This window comes from Galleria mellonella, unplaced genomic scaffold (assembly GCF_026898425.1).
Source record: "Galleria mellonella isolate WM207_F2 unplaced genomic scaffold, CSIRO_AGI_GalMel_v1 utg184, whole genome shotgun sequence".
In the NCBI taxonomy this organism is placed as follows: Eukaryota; Metazoa; Arthropoda; class Insecta; order Lepidoptera; family Pyralidae; genus Galleria; species Galleria mellonella.
Window position 1 is genome coordinate 8,390,065 of NW_026442025.1, and position 27,189 is coordinate 8,417,253.

The 27,189-nt window shown below is 33.0% G+C and overlaps 1 protein-coding gene across 1 annotated transcript in view; it reads right to left on the reverse strand.

The window, feature by feature from the left end:
• LOC113512151 (malignant T-cell-amplified sequence 1 homolog) overlaps positions 1-27,189 on the reverse strand; it is a 42,608-nt gene that overhangs the window by 10,205 nt on the left and 5,214 nt on the right. The gene's annotated exons all lie outside the window — the stretch shown is intronic.

Genomic DNA, 27,189 nt, shown 5'->3' on the forward strand with positions numbered 1-27,189 from the left:
TTGTGTCTTGATAGCATGTGGTCTTAATTCTATGACCGTGTGCGTACGTGCATGACAAAAGGCATTTAACACTGATGAACCGTTATATGCCAGCCCGTTTAGACCTAGTGCACACTTGCAAATGTATTTTGCACGATCGAGTAATAAAATATAATTTTAATTGCTTGTAATCCAGTTTTTTACAACAACATACTCGTAAATGTCCATAAAAGCCCATAAATGTCAGAAAACACCGTGTATAAAACAAGGGAAAACACATAAAATGTATTATGCAGGAGAATAGATCAAAACGAGTATTATACGAATAAAGTGTTCCTTTTATTACTAATGTTTAATTTATAATTGCTGTCAGTGATACTACGTACACCTAAATCTTCAAAACTGGGGAAAAATGGATTGTTAGTAATGTGGACTACCAGTATTGCTAGCAATATGACCTGTCAGACCGACCTCCACTTGATCCCCCCTGGAAACCATCGTGCAGATTTCCATCACGGTGGGCTAATTAACTTGCCTTTTCATCCTCACCTATCATCCCTCACTTGTGCCCCACCAGCGTATACCGTTAGCGCAATCGATGTTACCATTTCATCATCAACCATAAAAAAAAAATTTTCAAAACTTATTTTGGCTAATATTTACAGAATACTTGTTATTATTACATCAATAAAAGTAAAAGCAAAAAAAATTTAAGTAATTAATTAAGAATTTAATATTAACTTTTTTTTTATACAACTTAGAATGACAAACAAGCTGACGACCCACCTGATGGAAAGTGGTAACCGTCGCTTATAGACATGAGCAGTACCATGGACATAACAGAGTATACTATTTCGTTCATGGCACCCCCCACGCGTTGCCATTCCTGAGGACTCAGGTTTTATTCCTCTGTACCCTGTAAATTCACGCCATATCCCTTCAAACCGAAACACAGTCATGCAAGCACAACTGCTTCATGGTGGAAACACGAATGAGACAGAGGTACCCAAGCAATCGACTTTTGTACAAAGTCTCCCTTAGTTAGTTTTTAATAAAACCAAATCAGTTACTAGGCAGGTATCTATATACTCATCACCGGAACGTGTAATTATCATAATACAAGGTCAGTTGAAATTATCACTTCACTTATATATCAATTAATAATAAAGGTTAAATATGCACATAATTAACTGGAACAATGGAACTGCTAGTTATATTTCGTATAGTAAATTTAATAGACAGGAACATAAAGGTGATGGTAAGGTAAAATGTTAATGGACAGAGCGCCGCACCTATTTGTCTTTAGGTACCTAACTGAACATCAAAACCCGCCTCTCTACTGTGTATTTCCACACCTTAGATTTCTTCGACCACATCTCTACTAGGATAAGGTTTATTAAATAATACGCGCAGTGTATATTATATATATAATAGAGATTCTATTGAAGTGATGAAATAAACTGTGAACAAAATTAACAATGAACTAGAATCTTTTACAGGACGCCATTCCGCAGACAAACGTGAAAGTGATAGAATGTGTGTTGCCAAATTATATTTCCATATTTAACCAAAATAACCTTAGATGCCATATGTAGTTCAAAGGTTTATATGTAATACATATTTAAATAAAATAACTTTTAAAAATCTTATCCATAAAATATATAACAACTGTATATTGTTTGACTAAGTGGAGAGAAGAAGGAGAGTTAAAGCTTTAGGCTGATGGAGATGGAGTGAGAACTCTTATGATAATAATAACAATAGGTTAGGTACTTAAATACAAAATACAAGATTGTATTTAAAAAAACACTGCATCAAAATTGACAGAATTAGTATGAAACCAACACGAAAAAAACCCTATTAATTATTTGAAAATATCATGTGACATAAACACAAAGAAGTCGAATTTTGAGATAAAACACGGAAATGCTTTAAAACTTTTATGTTACCCGAATCATGTATGACGGCAATGGCAAGCCATAAATCCAGCATAATACAGATGAATCGGATTCAGAAAGTGAGGTTAAATCCCAGGTGACCGAATCACTCTTCGCGGTGTAATAAAAGTGTAATAAAAACCGTAAATAAAAAAAAATTGTATGTAGTACGTTTCTATTTTTATTCACTAACTTCAAAAATAAAGTTTACAATTTTAGTTTTTTGCACGATCACCCTACAACATATGTTTGCAAATTCCGACCGAATCTTGAGTTTTATCACAATTTAACCATATATGAAAACAATTTATAGTCTTCATGTAAAATTTTGTTCCATTACATAAATAGTTCTATATTTTTATATTTTCGAATTTTCGAAAACTTAACCTAGATACTCTGTATGAGTATCTAGGCTGTCTTCGAAAATTCTTCATTCTTCATACATACTCGTATACAATAAAAAAATACAATAAATACAGGCGAATAGAGAATTTCCTACTTTTATTTGTTGCTTAACTATTAGGTATTCGGTGACTCAACAAAGATTAACCGATAAGGAATTGTATTTAACTTTTAGAACTAATTAAACCTAACCCTATACTAATACCCTGAAGCTAACCGTATCTTGAAGTGATAATTTCCATGGTTTAATTAATATACGTTATTATCTACGTTATATTATAAATATTGAGTTCATTTGTTTGTTACCTTTTAGTGCCTCAATGACCCAAATAATCGTCATGAAATTTGATGTATTATTTTTATCCCGGTCAACTAACATATCCAGGTCATGGACAAAGGTGGTAAAAACTAATAATAAATATTAATAATATTTATAAATTAAGATTTTATACTACATAATAGTATGGAACCAACACAGGCAGGTGAAACGCCTCAAGAATCATGAAAATCATTTTATAATTGGAGAAAATATCATATAAGTAAAAAGAAAAAAAAACATTATGACAAGATCAAGCAAGAAAAAAAATCTTCTATTCTGACGATATAAAAAACTAAACTAACCATCACGCAAATTTCTCTAAATTCACTCATAAAAGTAATAAAGTAAATAGTAAGATTACTACTAATAATATATAATTTATTCTATTCAATGTATCGTAAAGGAAAATCGAAGAGAAAATGTTACTTGGGTACATCGTGTGTTCAAAACGTTACTGCAATACTTTCAATACTAGGTCACTGCACTGCACTGGCCCAGTTGGCCAACATTTTCTAAGGTTATCATCGCTTTACGGCTTCGACGTACAATATAACTGTAATCGCATGTGCTGCTATAGAAAAAGTATTCTACAAAAACTCCACTCTAATGGCTTTTGATAGAAAGATCGCGAAAATATTCGCATGATTTAATGGTTTTTATTTTCTAATATTATTGATTATCAATCGTTTGAAACTTCAATTAAAATTCTTCAGAGAGCTAAAAGAGAAATAATAAAAACAAGGCCAAAAATAGACGCATCGAGTATAGTACACATATCATAGCAATAACGTTCCGCTGAACTACCTCATAAGCAATTGAAATCGTAAACACACTTGTCTATCTATGTCTACTCCGTGAAATAGACTGTAATAAAGTAGGTACGTATACCACTCTCGACATCCCTGGCAAAGTTGGCACACGTATCTAGAAAATATTGAAGAACGTTCCTAGTTGTTTACTTCATTAGGAATAGTGGCGTCGCCAGCACTAATGGTTGAATCACTTTATTCCGGAGATCTATATATATCAAGACCTTATCACAGTTGTTACAGAACAAGTAGTAGATTTTATTCTACAAACAATAACTTCAATCGCAACAAAAATGATGTTAATTATAATAATCTCATTATTCCGGGAGGAAAGGGATTATTAGTAATGGAGACTAAAAATACCATTGCTAGCAATATACCCAACCAGGTTGACCTCCTCGTGGTTCCCCCTGGAAACGATCATGGTTAATTCCTGATGAATTCATCATGATGGGCTAACTGTCCTGTTTTCATTCTCACCGATCATCCTTCACTGGTACTCCCTCAACGTATCCCGTTAGTGCAGATGGGGTTACCATACCATTTTCACCCATCAAAAAAAATCTGATTATTCCTATTTTAAAATTAATAAAACGCACAGATAAAAAATTTGTTTCTTAAGGGCGTTCTTAACTTTAACCTAATCAAGTGTATGACTACGACGCAATTAACTGTCAATTTTCAAAAATAATTTAATTAATTGCAATATTTTCGATTGAATATTTAAAAAAGTGCTAAAATACATTAGATTGAAAATATTTGAACGCGGAATCATGTATCTACAACAAAATTCCACGTCATAAAAAGCAAGATTTTGGTGGCGACTTCAATCGACATTAATTACAAAAATAATTAAACCTGTTTAAAATTGGAAAATATATGGCGTCATGTATATGTAACAAAATATAGACGAACTAAGTGCTACCTCCTTATTGAAACCATTTAAAAATAGCTAAAATAATTGTACAATAATATGCAATCGATAGCAAGAAAAAAGACCAAGACTTAAGTACCTACAATGCTTTAAAAGGGCGGCATTTACATCAGGTAGTGCGTCTGCTCGTTTGCCCCCCAAACAATAATGAAAAAAAAATCACCTTTGCCATTTTGGTTACAATTTCTCTGCCTGTGTAAGACTACTCCAAATGTTGTGAGTTTAAATAAAAATCAAATCCAATAAAAATTTTCGCATTTTATGCGTCAATTTTTCACTAATATACGGGTGATATGGTGACAAAACCTAACTACGGTTGCTAATCTGCCTGCCAAGTGTAGCAACTACTGGCAAAACCCCCCAAGGAAGAGGCTTATGCTCAGCAGTGGACAGTTAAAGGCTGATATAATAATGCTCATGATAGAAAAAGCCGTTATAATAAACCAAATTAATCCGAGTAACGGCGGTAGGCACGCTCCCTGCCACATTTAATTCTAATATGCTTGGCGTTATTTTTGTAAGCAGAATATCACATACTCCGCAATAAAAAATAATCGACAAATGCCTTTGACAACCCTAATAAGACTTACATTAGTGAACATATACATATATATTTATTTAATTGCAATGTTTTAAATTTTTTCCTTCCTTTCCCATGGGTGTCGTAAGAGGCGACTAAGGGACTTTAATAGCGAGGGACGAGCAGCAGCATCTCTCTTAAAACATCACCTAAAGCCTAACAGCGATAGCTAACTCGCCTACCAAGCGTCACAACTACTGACAAAATTGCCCTCATAAGGGGAAAGCCTTTGTTTAACAGTGGACAGTTAATGGCTAAATAAATAAATGTTTTAAAAATATAAAGTTCATTGGCAAGTTTTCAGAGAAACAAATCGATTATCTGTATGTACTTGTACTTTATAAATAACATAAAATGTGATAACATTCCCGACGGTCTCAGTAATCTAAGGTATGGGTATGCCAGAGGTATTTTGTCAACAAGAACCACTTCAGTAGCGCTATTCTGTAAAGCCATACTCGAATTTTACTTAGCGGATCCGCGAGTGATTTACATTTTGTCTTCTCTTAACAAGTAAGATCGATGACAGCATTATTTTGGTGGAGGCGTAGTAAACTGGAATAAGAGTGCTACCATCCTTAAGAACCCACTTTAGTTTTTTAAGCTCATTTTACTTCACTTTTCATACCCAAAGCTAGAAATTTGAAATTTCGATGAAGAGTTAAGTGAAGAGAAAGTGAAGTGAATTGTGAAGTGAATTGCGAACCTTTACAAAATAGCATAGTGTTGTAAAGATTTTGCACGATTTATGCGAATCCATTATGACAAAGGGCGATTTGTAGTCAATTTTAATCCTGACCACGTTTGTAATATGCTGATAACAGATTTGTTAATCCAAGAGGGCAATAGATTTGCTTTGTTTTTTTTTTCTTTTTACTTAGTTTTTAATTTAGACAAACAATCATATCAGCCGTTATCTGTCATAGGCTTCCCCCATAGACTGCCATAAATAACGTTCCTAATCCACCTACATCCATCGATTCCCTACAATATAATATAGAGATAGAATATAGTATGAGTTAATAATATGAATATTGTGGTAAAAAATTACTAGATATAAGGCATTCTGATAAAATTAAATTCTTGTAAAGTGGATATTAACTTTCCAAGTTTATTCCTAAAATTTTAGGTAAATGCAGTTGATCAACTAAATAAATATCTATTATTTTATACTACATGGCTGTAAGTTCTAGTTCTTGGCCTGTTTGTTGATCAAATTCTACTTTTAAACACTTAAATAATATAGGTAATAAAAAAATTTAATAGATAAAACAAGAAGGAGAATTCGCTGGTTCGGTCTAATCAAAAATACTGAAATATAAATAATAGAGAGACATTATTCGAAAAAAATGCAATACTGTTCTGAAATTATAATAATAAGATTCATGTTACAACAGCCTGCTTGTTTTACATTAGGACCAAGGTCACTTCATGATATTAGGAAGCATAACGCCGCGGGCCATTCTCGGCTTTCTACGAAGGGAGGCGATGACGTCAGCATGGTGTGATGTCATCTCGCTACCCCCAGATGGAATTGCGACGAATCTATAGGTACAAGAACCACCGTAAAAATGAATTGTATGTACGTGAAAGAAAAAAGTTATAGATGTTAGTGCAAATTATTGCCACAAATAATTAACATAATTATAAATATTTATTTATTTATTACATCCACTGGGTGAGCTTTACAGTCTTCCAATACGCCCACCCAAGAAAGCATGAGTACAATAACATATAACAAGGAATATTACACAAAAATATTAAACAAAAAATAATATAAAACGATTTAACTGAAACAAAAAACGTCTGAACACAAATACACTGTGGTCACTCGACGAAACTTCAGCAAGTTGGAGGCAAATACATCCAATTGCGGATACTGGCTCAAAATATCATTGAGCAGTTTCAATGCAAGAGATAGGGGAGCCTGCTCAGCGAACTCTGTTCTTCGTAATGGAACATCGAATAAGTGCCGTCGACATGCTCGCACGTAGTTACTGGGCGATCCTATTGATATTGATTCCAATACAGTTTGGTTACATTTTTCCCCCCGCACTAATTTTAACACATACTTAATTAAATTTAGTTTTCGTCTCACTTCAAGTGTATTATATTATAAGTAAGCAACTTTACTAATTGTCCAATTTACCCAACTACACTGTATGAGCATAGTAACTTTCGATTCCGGTGACGTTATATATCATCATCATCATATCAGCTAGGGGGGTTTTGCCAGTAGTTGCCACGCTTGGCAGACTGATTGGCAACCGCAGTTAGGCGTTGTAAATGTTTTAAAAGGACGCTATTACCCATCCCTCGCCCTTCTTTAGTCGCCTCTTATGACACCCACTGGAAAGGAAGCAGTGGCCCATTCTATGCCCGGACCACAAGAGAATACACGTTATATATCATTAACAACAATCCATGTACGTGCATAGGTACATGAGTTAATAGAATTTGTTTTCCGTCAAATAAGGAATTTGATTTGGAATAACCAGAAACATGGTTTAATGGATAAAGTTAGAATAGTAATCCTACCTCACCAATCCGTCCCTACCTTCCTCAATAAACACCTTATAAAAAATAGAGAAGGCACACAGGAAGTTGTTGTCTGTATAAATCACAACACACTCTGCATTAATAACGTTATTATTTCATTAAAATTTCAAACAAAATTCTGAATTATTTAGTTATACAAATATGTTTTTTTAAAGGTAGACTAACTCAAATTGATTTTATAACACTATTATCAGAAGTTATAACAGCAAATAGCTGAATGTGAAATGAACGTATTTTTAGATCCCATAAACAAATGGTTAAAACAAAATATAATATTTCTTTATGTCTATCGGTTTATCTACGAATTTATCGGATCAAATCCATCTAATAAGACGTGTCGAAATAAATATATACCATGCTTTTTTTCTATTAGGTGTGTATTCATGAAATATAAGCCTCCAAAATGTAAATTTAAAAAAAAAAAAATATTTTTTTTTATAGTTTGTAATTTTTGGAAAATTTTCGGTATCAGGCAAATATTCATAAAAAGGGAGAAAGGTATTGTTAGCAATGGAGTTTAACAGCCCCATTGCTAGTAATATACCTTATTAGGTCGACCTCCACGTGGTTCCCCCTGGAAATCATCGTGAACAATTCTTGTTGAATTCGTCACGATGGGCTAACTGACCTACTTCATCCTCACCTATCATCCTTTACTGGTGCCCCGCAGGTGTATACCGATAGCGCGGGTGGAGTTACCATTCCATTATCATCCATTTAAAAAAAAAAAATCATAAAAAGACGTATGATATAACATTATGATATCGTCCAGAAAACGAATTCGGGAGAGTCGTCAAACTACTATACTATAAACTGGATTCAATGTAATAATGGTTTCCGTTATACTGGTTTGAAACGTAACTACAGAATCCCATTTGTGCGCCTCCCACGCGTTCTTGGACGGTTTTTTCATTATCTCAGTATAAAACAAGCACCACTCAAAGGTCAGACAAATAATATACATAATATTATTTTTACAAACAGAGTAATTTGAACATGAAATTTTATTCATCGCATTTATGAAAGAAAAACAAAATTAATCTTAACTAAATGTATCTTTTTGTGATAACCTATGAAACCGATATACGGTTTTACTCGTATGCAAATACTCCAAGTTACTCAGCGAGTTATAAAGAGGACTATGCTCGGAGTTTCTTTGCGTGATAAAATCCGAAATCCGCAGAGGAACACAAGAATATAAGCAAGTTGAACTAGCAATATGCTCGTCACATATGAGGAGCTCAGTGAACCGACGACCGATAGGGAAAAGAGTGGCGTCCCCGTACGGGCGAATGCTGTGTACGACAACTCTCCACTAGATGGAGCGACGACCTCAAGTTCATTGCAGGGAGTCAGTGGACGCAGGTGGCTCAGAACCGTTCGTTATGACATTCTATAGGGGATGCCCATTTCCAGCAATGGACATATAATGGCTAATATGATGATGATATATTTTTTTGTATGGTTTGCGGTTATTTAAGGCATCCCGTCCTCGTTATTGGATACGGGTGACGGAATGCCTATACAAGAGGGTACATGGTGGGCGAAGTTTAGACGCAATATTTGAGGAGCATTAGGAAGATACTACGGCCTATGATGATGATATGATAACATGTATCCCGCGGTTTTACACGCCTAAATTAGTAAATAATGCGTGGATGTGGTCTATCTATTGCATACAAATCCGGTTAGACGATTAAGAGCACCGAGTAATAAATATCCAAACAAACAGACATCCAAACTTTCACATTTCAAATATTAGTAGGAAAGCAGGGTATAATATGTGTGGGCTTGGGATATATCGTTACGGTGCGTCCCTACCGGAAACATTTCATTACGAGCGTTCAAAATAGAGCATTTATAAATAGCGAGCACGCAAGAAAACAATATTTAACGTGGAAGTTTTAGCATCAATAAACCAAGATAACAATGTGCGGGTAACATGAAATATCACATGATGTACCTAATTGTTGATTTTCGAACGAGAATAGCTGACGATGAAGTAGTTAACATCGAAAAAACCGATTGTTCAATTCGATATCGAAGTTAAGCCAGCTTAGAATGACCTTATTAAAATTATACTAAGTGTTAATAATTAAAAATTGTGTCTGACAAAGAAACCGACTTCAATTGTGACAAAACCGGTTATTTTGATCTAAAAATTAAACTGCTGAACCGACTTTGATAAAATTTCTATGTGATATTGACCAAGTTGTAAGTATATCCTTACAGATAAAAAAAGCATTTTCCAAATTGGTTTATAACTGACGGAGTTATGAGGTAACAAACAAATAATCCGAATTGAGAACCTCCTTTTTGAAGTCGGTTGAAAAGGACGTAATAAAGGTACAATACGTGGTAAATTGGAAACACTACCACTACCAGTAAAACTGAATAAATTTCGCGGATCAAAAAGCGAGAAAAAATATTCAACCTTCAAGATCATAATAACTTGACAGTTATCAGGCTATATTCACACGAAGCGATCAACATCATTTGTATAGATCCATGAGTTTGGTAAAATATTTTTTACTGGTAGTACAAATCCTTAAAGGCCACTAATGATTTCGATTTAGTAAATCTTTTTTTTATTGATTTATTATGTTAAATAGATTATTTGATCGCTTAAATACGCAGTCTTTATAAATTAAACAGTTCCAATTCTTGGTCTCTAGCTATATATTTTACTATACTTCTCTTCACATCATATTTTTTTTAACTCATCTCATCACTGTCATCATCGTCATATTAGCTGTTAACTAATCCACTGCTCAACATAGGCCTCCCGTCCCCGTATTGAAAAGTTTTGCCAGTAGTTGCAACGCTTGGCAAGCGAGTTGGCAACCGCAGTTAGAGTTTGATGATATTTTAAGAGGAATGCTGCCGTCCATCCCTTGACCATTAAGTTTTCTTAGTCGCCTTACGACACCCATGGAAAATGAAGGGGTGGATCATGCTATGCTGGGACTACACGGCGAACCTCATATGTTTTTGTCCATCAAAGAATTAGGTTTTATATAGGTATATCTTTATTTGGACCAGACATTATAATATTTATTAGTATCCAGCTTAATCAATTTATAGCTTTAAAGATAACCTTGTAACTGCAACGGCATACTATTGAAACGTGTTCAATACATTTTAAGCACGTGTTACGTCAAGTCACGTGTTTGTTATCACAGTATACATTACATATTGCAAATAATATCGCTATATATAGCACACGTTGCTGCTTCAATATGCAACTATCATCCATTGTCAGTCACGAAAACAGCAATGGAATATATTTAATTTCTGTATGAGTTCTTTAATTGGATGATAGCGATGACTCGCGTTGGCAGGGCCAATACGTCGTGACCGAAGGTCTTGTTTCAGATACAGATAAAAATATTATCTTTTTTATAGCTTACTTTCGCTAACGAAAAGCGTGAAATATGAATATGTTCTTGATCGTTAGTAACATAGTAATGGTAAAAAACAAAAAGCTACAGTTCCCAAGTACCCAGTCTTTGTGGTAAGTTGATAGAGCAAGAATAGGACGTGTCAACTCAATCTTTCTCGGGATATTGTAAAAGGCGGCTGTGCATACAATGAAAAATATACACAAAAGAAAATAAACCAATTATCCGGGCTAATAGCCTTCTTATTTAGGGAGAGAATCTTCTGTACCAATCGTTAGACACGAACTACTATGGTAAGACAATAAGGGAATTGCACTTATTAAAAGTTACTTGTTTTATTCCTTATACGATTATTACGAACTTATTTAAAATAATATACGTATCTGGCTTTATCGTAATCTCAACAAAATTATACCAATGTTCCCTACTAAATAGACCTCCCAGAATGATAACCGCAAAGAAGTTAACCGTATCAACTCCATGATAAGACATTTAAGGTCGTTACTTTATCTAGTCACCATAACAAAAAAAATTTCCTAATAGTAACACTGCGCAATATTTTTTTTTTATGGGTGAATATGAAGTGCTAACCCCATCTACGCGAGGTATGATAATATACACTGGCGGAATATCAGTGAGATAAAAGCAGGTCAGTTGGCCTATCCTGAAATATTCAACAAGAATTAACCATGATGGTTTCCAGCGGAACCGTGTAGAGGTCGACCTGATAGGACATGCTGCTATCAATTGGGCTGTTAAATCCTAACAAAACTTTCCTCCCCTGTCACCCAAATATCAAAGCATTATTGCAGGATAATTTTTTATTGATTTTCCTACTTCATGGTCAGCCTATAACCAATTTAAATTACTGATCGGGGGAAAGGGATCGTTAGTAATGGGTTCTAATTTCCCCATTTACCTCCACATGATTCCCCTGGAAACTAACGTGGTTAATTCTAGTGGAATTCGTTACGTTGAGCTAACGTACTTGCTTTCACCGTCACCTATTATCTCACTGGTTTCCCGCCAGCGTATACCGATGTCACAGGCGGGGTTATCATTTTCATTAACGAAAAAAAATTAAGATTACTGATCTTTGGACTTGTTTGGCTATGGCTTAGCACAGAATAAATAAATACACAAGTAGTTTAGTCTTACTTTACACAGCCTATAAATAAAAATAGCATAATTGATTATTTTTAAACAATGAAAATAAATGCGTAGACAATTTATAAATTTATATGCGCTTATCAAATACACGTTTTATTCCATTATAATAGTGACGTCGATGACAATACATGTCGTCACTGTTTTTAAATAATTCAATGTTTTGGATCCGTGTAGGTAAGTACTAATTATTTTTAATCAATGTTCAAAGTGTAAACTTTTCGAACTTTATTATTTTATCATATTATCGATGACCAATAATTAGATTGTAATACTTTTTTATTTTACTATTGAAAGTTCTTGCGATTGATCACTATCTCACCTGATGGAAAGCGGTCATGTAGTCAAAGATGGAGCACGCGGACCCACGAATAGCCCATTCTAATTTCAATTACAAATCTCAGTAAATATCATTGATCATCAGCAGACTGTGGGGAGAAATGAATTGTTAGCCTCATTGCCAACAATATACCCTATCAAGTCGACCTCCGCGTGATTCTTCCTGGAAACTATCATGGTTAATTTCCGATTCGTTTTCTAATCTTCACCTACTATCTCTCACTGGTGCCCCGTCAGCGTATACCTAAAGCACAAGCGGGGTTATCGTTCCGTTTTTACCGATTAAAAAAAATACGAGTATATGACAAATACAACTGATATTAATAGTAACATTAAAAAAACTAATGTGATAAATATCATTCAAAATTGAACCAAAAAAAAAGCTTCGTGGCAAAATTAATATACGATATACCCAATACACGAGCAAATCCTATTGATCGTAAAACGAATTATCCCAAACTGCTGATTTAGCAACAAAATTGCGTAACATAATGAGGACATTTTTTGGATATTGAATGTAAAATTTTATAAATTTTACTGATTAAAGATATTAAAATAAATTGCTTACCTCAGAATGCAAATTGAAAATAAATGTATGCACATAAGGTGAATAAGTTGAACAGTACTTTGATACAAAACAGGTCATAATTAATTTTAAGAGGCCCTTCCTCCTGCCTAAGGAAAGAAACGACATTCTACAATTTACCTTCCTTCCTTTAATTTACCTACGTTATTGCAGATCATTGTCATATATTTCAAATATAGTAATATTATTGTTGTTCAAAATTCTTATTATAAAATCTTTATTATAAATAGGAAATAAATACATCGTACGTAAACAGAGGGATTTATCTTAAACTGAATGTCTACCTGTCAACTTTGCAAGGTTCGTATACAATTTGTACATAAAAATAAAAAAAAAATTACAAATAATACTTGTAAGCAGAGGTACATATATACAATCATGTAAAGGTCGTTCAACTATTAAAGAAAGATAATAATTTTCAATAAATGTAACATGAGTCTTCTTAATTAAAAAAGACGATAAAGCTTCGTAGGTATTTAGAAACCCTCTAACTAAATTCATATTCCCATACATAAAATACACATAACAGTCCCAAATAAAAGTTAAAAGAAGTAGTTATAATGTCCTCAGTGACTTTGTTAAACTCTGTGTCTAGACATTACACTTTTACAAATTTTGTATAAATATTTTATCTCGTTTGACTATAAACGTCGTTGGATGGCTAGAAATTACTACATAATTTAGTTGAATGCACTTTCAGTGGCTTTTTTAATAGGCATCTTGGGTACTTTTACTAAAAATTCAAATTAGGATATATCGTAAAATTTTTAAACCGACGTCAAAAACTAAATTCTCTATTTGACTAGGTTTTTGTATATACGATATCTGGGGTCTACCATGAAATGAAAGTCCGAATTTTCGAACTTAATTTCGTGTTTTTGCTCATACCGAATCGTCCCAGGACTTCGTCGTAAATCCTACCATAAAATTTCAAAGGAACGATATTTTAACATTTTTAAACAGTATATATTATATACTTATAATAATCAAATCTGTGTTTTGTTCAGTCCATAAATTTCGGAAATCGTTTGATCGTAGTTCGTCTGTTACCTATTTCATACCGAAAAATTACTTAATTAATATATTTTTAACCGACTTCAGAAAGGAGTTTCTCAATTCGGTTCTATTAATTATTTTTTTTATTTGTTACTACATAACTCCGTCAGTTATAAACCGATTTCAAAAATTATGTTTCTTTAAAAATTTATTTCATTTCTTTTAAAAGGATATCCTTATAGATTGGTCTATTAGAAATTTTATCAGAATCGATTCAGTAGTTTAGTTTTCAAACAAAATTACTGGTTTTCCACAATTGAAGTCGGGTTTTTTTTATGCAACACACTTTTAAATTACTATCTATATGGCTAATTTGTAGCGCAAGTATATAGTCCAAACAAGCGAGTATTACATACGTTTTTACATGGGCCAGTTTGAAGTTGTAAGATAACGTAAGAGTTAGGTAATATAATGTCGTTTAACCAGCCTGTCAAGCGTAAATATTTGTCAACAGTTTTCACATTTACGGGTACACAGTTTCGTGTACTGCGTGCAAAATATTGTCGAAACAGGAAATTAAAAATAAAGGTTTAACTGTTACTTCACAACGTAACCACAACCTAGGACACACACACACTTGAGTCAATTCAGAAATGTTTGTTTCTTAAATTGGTCCGACCAAGTATCGAACACAGGAGTGTATTTTTTATTTATTTATTTATACTTTTGCATACATTAAAATATGTCTACAGGTTGGACTTAATGCCTGATGGCATTGTCTATCAGTCAACCGTTACGCTAAACAGAGAGAGTAAATAGCGGTGTATAGATTTATAAAAAATTGTAAATTAAATAAATATTTTGAGAGATAATTTATTTTTTTACAGAAAGCAATCATATTCGTATGGAGTAAGAATATTGGCATATTTAAATTCCTTTTCCAGAGAGGGTCTGGTCCCTAGTTACATCAGAAATATTCTTTTCCTAAATTGGTCTGACCGGGAATCAAACGCAGGACTTTAGTTACAGACAGCAATCATATCAGTATGGAGAATATCGACATTTTTAAATTCCTTTCCAGGGAGGGGCTAGTTCTTACAAAAAAAAAGCGCATATGTTCTCTCAGACCTGTCTTTGCATATAGCTGAAAGGTCCGCTCTTTGTTATAAGGTGGGCATTAAACAATTATGGGTGGACACGGCCCACCCGGCCCTTCCCCCCTCTAAATACATCTATGAGTAAAATTTTAATGTGTCACCACTTCTTATCATTCCTAGAATGTTGTATTAGGTGACTAAAGAATAAAGCACAATACACTTGAACAAGAGGAAAAAAAAAATATAAAATAGAACTCTATCCCCAAAAATATTTGATATTTGGGTAAAAAATGAAAAATCGCATCTAACAACCCTGGTCGTACGTAATTCTATTAATATTAAAGATGTGAAACACTGTAAGGATGTTTATTATAAAATCCAATAAAATTCAAATTAAATTTAAATTCAAGTCAGTATTTGGTGAGGACACTGACGCAAGTAACTGACCCGATATAAATTTACATTATTTATATATTAATACGTAAAGCAACTTTGTACCCCTTTTTACGAAAATTGCGCGGACGAAAGAGCATAAAATTTCGCACACTTATATTTTCTATAGAGAAGAAGTGCAGAATGCTAATTATTTTTTTAATTATGCATAAAAAATACATTAAATCAATAAAAAAAAAAAAACATTACTCATATTACCATGTATTTGACACACACGCATATGTATATAAGAGTATTCTTTTGTTTATTGTTAAAGTCTGTGGTCAAATTGATAATACAATATTTTTTGTCTTTAATATTTGTCTATAGTCTTACTGAATGTCAAACATAACCATAATAAATTCATTTATTACAATATACATATGTTATGGTCGAATTTCGAACACTGGGCGACCACTAGTACATAAATGTGTAATAGACTCTCTAGAGATGCTATGAAGTAAACAAAGATCTCTATTTGTTGGATAAAGAAACAGTAGAAAGTCGAGTGATATTGCGGGATATACGTACAGAAAGTGGACTGACTAACGACATACTGGTTGCACGCATGACTGGAATAATTAGTTTTAAATGATTGCATGTAATTTTTTATGTAGAATACACAATAAAATTTTCTATCTACAACATAAGCATAGTTAGATATTAGTGATAGTTCTGTCTATCACGATACGTAAATATGCAAGGAGCCTTTTTTTTTTTTGATGGGTGAAAATGGTATGGTAGCCCCGCCTGCGCTAACGGGATACGCTGGCGGAGCACCAGTGAAGGGTGATAGATGAAAATGAAAACAGGCCAGTTAGCCTATCATGATGAATTCATCAGGAATTAACCATGATAGTTTCCAGGGGGAACCGCGAGGAGGTCGACCTGGTTGGGTATATTGCTAGCAATGGGATTCTCAGTCTCCATTACTAACAATCCCTTGACCCCCATACAAGGAGGCTAGGTTTGTCCATTGTATAGAATATTGTAACAAAAATATTATTGATCGCAAATTTTAACCAACAGAAAAGAAGAGGGTCCCGATTTGATTATATTTCTTTAGTGTATATCAATGTACCTAATACATATATATCACGCATTATAAATAACAACATTGCATAAAATAAACAAATAGCTTAAATTAAAAGATATTTGTATGAAATACCGTTGCAAAATTTTATACAACATAAGGTAGAAAAAGAATTTCAGTACTTGTAACAATGGTCTATCTATTTATCTATCGGTATACGCTGGCAGAACACCAGTGAGGGATGAGGAATCGTTGATGGTGAAAGCAAGTCAAGTTAGCTCATCATAACGAATTTGATCAGAGTTACCACGATGACTTCTAGGGGAAACCGCGTGGAGGTCGATCTAATATAGTATGTAGCTAGCAATGGGTCTGTAACAATCCATTGCTAACAATCTTCCAGAAGGTTTTTTTTGTATGGATAATGATAGAATGGTACACCAGACTATAATAGGTATACTACAGATCTTCAATGGAGGATGATATCGGATCAGTTGATCTATCATAGCCAATTCACTAGTCACCGTAATGGTTTCCAAAAGACCCTGTGGAGGTCACACTGACCCCATTATTACAAATTCCTTCACCCTGTAGTTGTAGAGTTGACTGGAAGACATGTACTATATATATTATAACACTAAGCATATTTAAAACTAGCGGCCCATCCCGGCATTGCACGGGTGGAAATTTTTACATTTTAAAAAGTGGCCATTAAGGCTGCACACGCGACGGAAGCTTAAAAATGGAGTAACTTCTCCCGTTTTCCCAACATTTCCCTTCACTGCTCTGCTCCTATTCATCGTAGTGTGATGAAAACTATACTATAACCTGGCTAGGAGTATGAAGAATAATTGTACCAAATTTCGTTAAAATCCGTCGAGTAGTTTTTGTTTCTATAACGAACATACAGACAGACAGACAGACAAAAATTTTACTGATTGCATTTTTGGCATCAGTATCGATCACTAATCACCCCCTGATAGTTATTTTGGAAATATATTTCATGTACAGAATTGAACTCTCTACAGATTTATTATAAGTATAGATAGATTGTGAAATGCACTGAAACAAGAATGAAGGTCAGCATCATAGTATAGATATTAAGGTCAATACCCATAACACTTATGTCATGTTAGTTATACTGTTCATGTTAACGGCCCTGACAGTGACCTAGTAATAATCACTTTAATTAGTATTAAACAGGGAGAAATTGTACAATTCGACTATATTGTTATTGTATGTCGCCCATCATGCTCATCAATTCTGAATCATATTTTATTTATAGTCTGTTTCTTGAATTTAATAAAAATGTAAGCAAACTAACAATTAATCCGACACCATTAGACAGTCTGTGAATGTTTAATAATAGAACAAATAAAAAATCGTTTGAATAAAAGTTTCGATTTGTTATTGTTTCAGTGATAATTTCAATAAATAATAGTTACCTTTTCATTAAATTTTATTAAAACATAATATAAATGAAATGAAATGAAAGAAAATTTAAGATATATATAAAAAAAGGACTTTCTTTACGAAAACATATTATAAAATAAATGACTATTTAAATGACAAAAATATATTAATGTGAATAGTAATTGTGATCATTGTAATTTATTAAATCAATTTTGTTTTATATAGTAATTATTATAATTATAAAATGACGTATCATAAGAGTATGCAACAGATGTATATGAATAAAGATATTTAGATTGATTGATTGATTGATTGATATAAATGACCACGTTAATTCTTGTATCTTACAAACCATAAATTAGAGAATGCGAAAGTCTAACAGTTAACTACGAGTAATCTGAATCGATTTTCTAAATTATTTTTTTATTGATCTAATGTATTTACTTCTGCTGTATTTACTTGTACCTTATTTGTGCCATATTTCGTAAAGATTGAAGTCGGTTTAATTTTAATAAAACCTTCGAAACAGTCGCAGACATATCTTATTGTTAAATTAAAACATGTAGATATAGAAATGTAAATTTTGTGATGTTGAATAAAAATACAAATACCTAACCTACACAGTGAATTATGTAAGTAAATCGATTTCAGATAATTGCTTCTATCACCGAAGTGGAATTTCATCGAGAAAATTCCTCGACAATTGACGGATAGGTCATGTCGTATATCCAGTGTCTATCCGTCATTGTCCTACACTGTGACGTAGAACGAGATAGGTAGACTAATGTGAAATTGGTTTCGCACTCGAGGAGTATTTACTCTTCTTTCATGTAGATAATCAAACTTCCACAAATAGTTAAAGTTTGAAATGCTTTTACACTTCAGCTAACAGACAAAGTTGAAAATTGCACAGGCATTCTTTACTTTATATTCATAGGTATACTCATAGGTATACTCAACTCATATCAAATATCAACATGTAGGTCTATGTATGAATGAATGAATCAACTGAAATAAAAAAAAAACTCTTTATTGTTCCCTTCTAAGAATAATACAGAATATAAAGATTAGAACAATAATATACACAAACAAAATAAAAATACTTAAAAACATTAAAACGGTAATAAGATAAAAAGGTAACAATGGGAAGCCTTATCGCTAAATAGCGATATCTTCCAGGCAACCATAGGATAGAGAGGAATAATTAAAACTGTGTCTGGTCAAAGCGTAACAGAAAAATAATAAAACTAAAAAAGGAAGGAAAATAAGTAGGAATTAACGCAGCATGAATAATATTAATAAAAAAAAACTATACTAACGCAAATATATAATACTTACATTATATGAATATACATATATAAATTTATATAAATATTTATATAGTACCTAGGCGAATACTTCCTATTAATATTATACACGCCAACGTTTATAAAGGTGACTGAGTCATTATATGATTGTTAATTAAAAAGCTGAGCAAATTTAAAAGAAATTTGATGCACAAACAGACCGTATCCTAAAACATAAAAGGTTCTTTATATTATAAATAACTAACTGACAAATGATATCTAAATCAACACAGTCCATTACGCATGAGGGACATTGAGGGATACTAATACCATTATAGTGGACTTTGTGATGTCACGGTGCCCATGTCTATAGGCGACGGTTTATTAAATGGATGATAATGGGGTTCTCCAAAAAGGGTATATTATATTAAGGTTTTCTTTTTAATGGACGATAATGGAATTGCAACTCCGCCTGCGCTATTGGTATACACTGACGGGCCACCAATAAGTGATGATAGGTAAGGATGAAAGCAGGTCAGTTAGCCCATCGTGACGAATTCAACAAAAATTAAAACTATGATGGTTTCCCGTGAGAACCGTGTGAAGGTCGACCTGATAGAGTATATTGCTAGCAGAGAGACTGTTAGACCTCATTAGTAAGAATTATTTTCCCCCCAATAGGTGACTGCTAGCACATTCCATCAGATGCACTGTCTTGCTTGCCATTCTAAGTATCATAAAACTAAGAAAGCATCGCATTAAAATGGGGGGGGGGAGGATGAAATCAAGCAAATAATCATCTGGAGGGAGGATCTAAGAAGGACGTTTTTAAAAAATACATTTGTCGAATTGGAATAAATTATACGCCACACACGAACTGCCAATATAAAATTAATTCATTTCTTTTGTAAAACATCTGAAACAGTATTGCATTTTTATCGGTTTATCGCTTATTCTAACCACTAGTATTGCATTTATCATCCGTTTTCGAGTTGTGACCTAATTTATACATTTGCGTGAAACACATTTATTCAATTGCAATATTGCAATACAAACATTAATGTAATAAACTGTTCATATTACAATGTGCGTGCATTTCTAAAAGTATATAATTATAATAATCAGTAGAAGAATTTTCGGTAGAAAAAACAGGCCGCCAGACTTCAGTGTCTCGTTTTTATCATTCATCTCATGTACACGATAGCGTAAACGTCCAATCTATCAATGAATTGATTTACTACTTGTCTAATGGTGTAAATTTGTAAATTTCTATGATTATCCTATTATTATTATTTCCACCACTTTATATTTTTTTTTATGCAACTCAGAATGACAAAAAACTGAAGGCCCACCTGATGGAAAGTGGTAACCGTCACCTATAGACATAAGGACTAAGGTGTTATTCCTCAGTACCCTGTAAATTCACTACCATATCCCACCCTTCAACTAAAACACAGCCATGCAAACACAACTGCTTCACGGTAGAAACACGAATGGGACAGAGGTGCCCAAGCAAACGATTTTTGTACAAAGTCTCCCAGGTAAAATCAGGTAAATTATATATATTTTACAATTATTCAGGTAAATCAATTTTAAGTGACATAATGTTATTGAAAGTCCTCTGGTTGTATACCCAGCTTTTTTTATCTCATTTATGTAAATACTTATCACGGGGCCAAATCCGGCGTCAAAAACTCAAAAACTTGCAAATTTTTTTCATTTGAAGTTCGTTTCTTAAAATGAATTAGTAATAGTATATATAAAGGGCAGGGGATTTAGTAAAGGTAACTAGTAGCCTCATTGCTAGTAATATATCAGCTGTCATGTTGCTCTCCAGACGGTTCACCCTGGAAACCATAGTAATTAATTCTTGTTAAGCTCGTCACGATGGGTCAACTGAGCTGCTTTCATCTTTACTAATCATTCTTCACCGAAACCCCGCCAGCTACAACAGGCGAGGGTACCATTCCATTTTCTACCATAAACTCTTGGCCAAATTTATTATAAGGTCATTGTGAACAGAATAATATTTTATCAAATTTGTTATGATGAAACATTGTTATGTATAATGATTGATCATCACTGATAGTCTGATACTTATGTTATAAAGGAAATTTTATATGTTTGTTTATCAGCGATAATGCGGTAATAACTTTATAACGTAGTCTAACATTATTATAGCTACGGGATTAATGGTGATGTAGTTATTGCTTATTAAATGTATGTTTATATTTAATACAATTAATAATAATTTGCAATAATTAATAATTAATTTATTTTAATTTGCAATAATAATTAAGTATAGACGTTTATACAACTTATAATGGCAAAGAAGTTTACGTCCTGCCTGATGGAATGTGATAACCGTCATATATAAAGCAGAACAGGACCATGGGATTCCTCGAACATTTAGCCCATAACACATTCTATACATTGATTGCCATTATTGAAGATTACGATGGTATACCTCCATACTCTGTTACTTCACTGTCATATCCCATATTTCAAATCGAAACACAGCCGTACAAGCACAGTCGTTTCACAGCAAAACTACCAGTGAATAAGAGAGACCCAATCATTTATACAAAACTTTAAAAAATCTCTTTTTTATAACGATAATAATGATAATACCAGCCGTTAACTATCCACTGCTAAACATAGGCCTGCCCTTTGGGGGGTTTTACTAGTAATTGCTACGCTTGGTAGGCGAGTTGGCAACCGCAGTTATATTTTTGGTAATGTTCTAAGAGGGACGCTGCTGCACACCTCTCGATAATTAAATTCCTATAGATAGATAGATACTCTTTATTGTTTCCTCCAAAAGATTACAATAGTAAACTTATATAATTACAAGTTAAGTAACTTAAATAATTACAAGTTACCCTTAGTTGCCTTTTACAATACACACGGAGAAGAATGGGGTGGCTCATTCTCTGCCGGGATCACACGACTGTTTTATAATCATCAGCATATCAGCCGTTTATTGTTCACTGCTGCTGTTTTATAATGATTACAAATAAATCTTCACCGTTCACATCATATTACAAGGGAAAATAGATAATTATAAAAATACACTAAGATAATTTTAACTCGCATAGTTTAGCTGTGCCATACCATGTTACATAATTTGGCAACGTATAATATTTCGAGCTATGAAACGGGACAAACATTTACTAGACGTGTTTATGCAAGGTTTGCTGTTTTAACCCAATATTATCTATACATAATGCAAACATAACTAAGTAATTAAAATTAATTAACTATGTTTGTTATTGTTTATGTAGTATCTCAGTCCAATGTCTGAAGTCTACGGAATAAATAAAATTAAGAATCTTTTACACAGAGTGAATTGTTAACATCCTTTCAAGGGATTGTTCTACGTTTTCTAATAACGTAACTGATCATTTTCACCAAAGAAATATTTTTGTTTTTTTTTTTTTACGCTACCTGAATAGCAAATAAGCTGACGGCCCACCTGATGGAAAGTGGTAACCATTGCCTATAGACATGAGCAGTACCATGGACATTACAGAGTATACTATTTCGCCCATGATATTCCCCATGCGTTTCCATTCCTGAGGACTTAGGTTTATTCCTCTGTATCCTGTAAATTCACTGCCATATGTATCGAAAAACAACTAAATATTCTGAGCCTTTCATACGAATATAGCTGTTGAGTTAATATGGGAGATTGAAAATTTTGTTAGAAGTTGAATTATTAACCTAACATAATCTATAGCATAAATGGATTCTTAATTTTACGTACGCGCTAACCATTTCGATTTCAACTTAATGAAAATGTTAATAAAAGAATAATCGATCCGACCAAAGATAATATAATAATACAATACCTATACTACATTCTTATAATCGGTTAAAATAAAATACATATTTTATAGAAATTTTATCAATATCAGTTCAGTAATTTAATTTTTAGATCAAATTAATAAGTTTTGTCACAATTGAAGCCGGTTTTTTTGTGAGACACGATCTTTAATTATTCAAAGTCTGGTGAATACTGAAATACGCTATAAAGACAGAAATGAAATCGAAATCATTAGAATTTGCTATTTTTTCCTTTTTAAAATTCCTTAATAAGGAGTCGTATGGTATTATACCTACCTAATATGTACACAGTTCGAACGGCGTCATACAAAGGTTACCGTTTTAAAATAAATCGTTAGCTGCAGGTGTTGCGAGTCGAATCTAGTAACAACAAACTCTGTTTTATGAGTTTAGGATATTCTCTACCGGTCCATGTTTACTCGTATACAAAGTGGAGATCATTTTGTGACTTCTCACTGTGTTTTGAACGCATCACACGTTTATCTTGAAGGGTGGGATATGGCGTGAATTTACTGGGTACAGAGGAATAACATCTGAGTCCTCAGGAATGGCAACGCATGGGGAGGTATCATAGGCGAAACAGTATACCATGTCCATGGTACTGCTCTTGTCTATAGGCGACAGTTACCACTTTCCATCAGGTGGGCCGTCAGCTTGTTTCCATTCTAAGTTGTATAAAAAAAAATATAAAAAAAAATATATATATATAAAAAAAAAATATCTAGCAAGAACACGTATACATACATAATATATAGTAGAATATATTTGCCTATATAATAGCCAGTGAACGTTAGGTCGACCTAAACGCAGTCCCTTTAGAAACTATCGTAATTAATTCCTGATGAACGCGTCACTATGGGCCAAACGACCTGCCTTCATAATATCTCATCCCTCTTTGATGCCTGCCACCGTCAGCGTAAACCGATAGTATAGGCGGTTTTACTATTCTATTATCGTCCATTTAAAACAAATTATATATGAGTATGAACAAAAACTACTGAACGGTAGTTTGTTTCTTTATTTGTTACCATTTAGCTCCTAAACCGATCGCTATGATACTTAGCCTACACGTAAGTACTATATAAGATGGAGCATGAATAGCAATACGTAGCATGCTTTTTAACCTGGTAGCGCGGACGAAATCCCGGGTAAAAGTTTATAAATATATAACATGTGAAAATATAACTAGCGTTAGCGCCATGAATACTATGATAGTCATGCATAATGAGGAAGCCATGTTGAGACTGTCTGAATCAGGCTGTAATTCGATTCTAACCTGTTTTGTGACTTATAGATAAAAAAAACTAATATCTTCCCTTTTTATGTATTTGTATTGTATTGTTCTATACTATACTATCAATGGTACTACCACTACATGCAAATGTCAACCGACCTTCGTATATTGGCAGAAATTCAACTAGTTATACTCGTATTAAAACCGTCTCGTTTCTTTCTACACAGCATATTCTGAACGTATTGAATCCGTATAAATAGTTAAAATATTTGTTGTTCAATAAATATTCTTCGTATATTTTTATTTTGAACTTAATGAAAAAAAAAAATAAGTATATATTAATGTTAATAAATATACAATTTATTCATTTATTCATTTTTCACTTTTATTGATGTACAGTGAAAAAGTAAATTAACTCTTTTAATTTTAATATTCAATGTCAATATTTATAGTATAATTAAATTTTTTTTTCTATTATATGGTACTAATAGATATGATAATAATAACTATCGTTGTATATTTATTATAATAATACATTTTAGGTTGAACTTAAAAAGAAAAAAAAATATTCATAGAATATTAACAATGATTTATTAATCTTTATATAAATAGGGAAAATAGCATGTTATATTAATCGTATTGTTTTATTTAATTAAATTTGCAAACTAAAGAATACTGTTTATATAAATAACACTATACAAATTACTGCTAATACCAATTTACACCCAAAGGACCTTGTCACAATGACAATATTAAGTTGTATTTATATTTGTTTGTGTACCTTAATGGTTTAGCAGTTTAACACACTGCCTTGGGGGGAAAAGATTGTTAGTAATATGGACTACCAGTCTCATTGCTAGCAATATACTCTGTCAGGTCGACCTCCACGTGGTCCCCCTGGAAACCACCGTGCTGAATTTCACGTGTATTTATCTCGATGAGCTAACTGCTTTCATCCTCACCTATCATCCCTCACCGGTACCCCGCCAGCGTACACCGTTAGCGCAGGCGGGGTTACCATTCCATTATCATTCATTAAAAAAACACACACACACTGCCTTGCTTTTCGAACGGGTACAAGTACGACACGGGTTGACCGTGCCCATTGCGGAATTGATTTATGTCCACTACAGGATGCAAGTAAAGCTACACAAAGACGTGTTTGAGAGAACATATGCAACTCTTTTAAGGGTCTAAAGTGGCGGTCAATCTTCGAATGTTGGCAGTCACACACATACTAATGGTAGTGGAAATAAACAAAATAATTCTAATCAAATAACCAGTGATATGGACTTCCGCAAGATAACATGTTATTTATTATTTTAGTGTCATATTTTTAAATAACTTAAAACCTAAACGAAGAACACTGAAATACATACTAAAAATATGAAGTAAAAATGAATAACCTACCTATTACAATGTATTTGTGGTTCAATCTAGCTAGGTATCTATTACTGTTATCTATTCTGATTTCACCTTTATGTCATAGTTTAAGTGGTAAGGTTACAAACGATCGATAAAAACCTACAGCAGTGGTATACCCGTACATGCAATAGGTAATGCTTATAGGTCTTAATAATGACTAACAGTCATGTATAACTTTACCTACAGCGATTATGTGATTATGTATATATATATATATATATATATATATATATATATATAAACGTGATTACTATACATTGTATTCAGTGTACAGTAATTATATATCTAAATACACTGTACCTCGTAATAATTGTAACTAAACGACATTTGTACATGGGAGATGTTTAAGAAAAATTTATAAGAAAGGTCTTAATAAGAGCAATAGAAACTAAAACATTTTTTTTTTTATTTGCCTGTCTTTCTGTGTTTGATCCGGCATCACGCTAAAACTACTGGACTAAATCGTATTCGGTATTCAGATGTATTCCTGAAGGTCAAATTTAATAATATTTATGTTTTATAGTTGTGTGTTAGTGCAACACACAAGCAAAGAGAAAGATTAGCTAGTACATAAAGAGCAATGGAAAGAAGTATGTTGGGCACAAGACTTAGTGATAAAATCGGAAATTCTGAAACAAGAAAAACTAAAGTTACAGATATGATAACCCTTAAAATGGGATTGAACAGGGCATACGGTACGTTGCAAAATTAAAAAATGAAGCAAACTAGTAAGCTGATGGTATCCAAGAGAAGACATAAGAAGTAAGGGGCGCTCGAAAACAAGATTGATAGACAACATCCGCCAGACCTTGGGGCCATACTGGAACGGACTAGCAGAAGACAGAGATCAGTGGAGAGAGCTGGAGGAGGCTTATGCCAGGAGGCACGCCAAATTACGAGACATATTGTAATAAATAGATCTGGAAAATATGTTTTGCTAAAGTTGTAACAAAATTGGAATAAAGAGGCTTCATTATTATTACTCGTATTATGTGTTTTATATTGATCTAAGTGACATTCCTAGAAGTGGTCAATTTTATTGATTTTCCTACGCTTGAAATCAAAGGGTACGAAGTAGCGGATAAAAAGCTAACATTAAACTTTTTACGATGGTATTGACAGACGATGTCTATATACTAGCATAGGAGATATTTACTAAAAATTATATATGTACTGGTGAAGTAATAATGTACATAAGAATAATAGAAATGAAGACAACAATTCATAGAAATGCGATTTCACTGTTGTTTTCTTAAAAATCTAAGTCAAAATCTTGTATTTGTTTTATATTGAAACGCCATCTAGATGTGGCTATCTACTTCCAAAATCCACACGTATGAAGTAACGGACAAAAACTAGTGAAAAACCGATAACCGTAGAGATCTGTAATGCCCTTTTATCTGTATGTACCTACA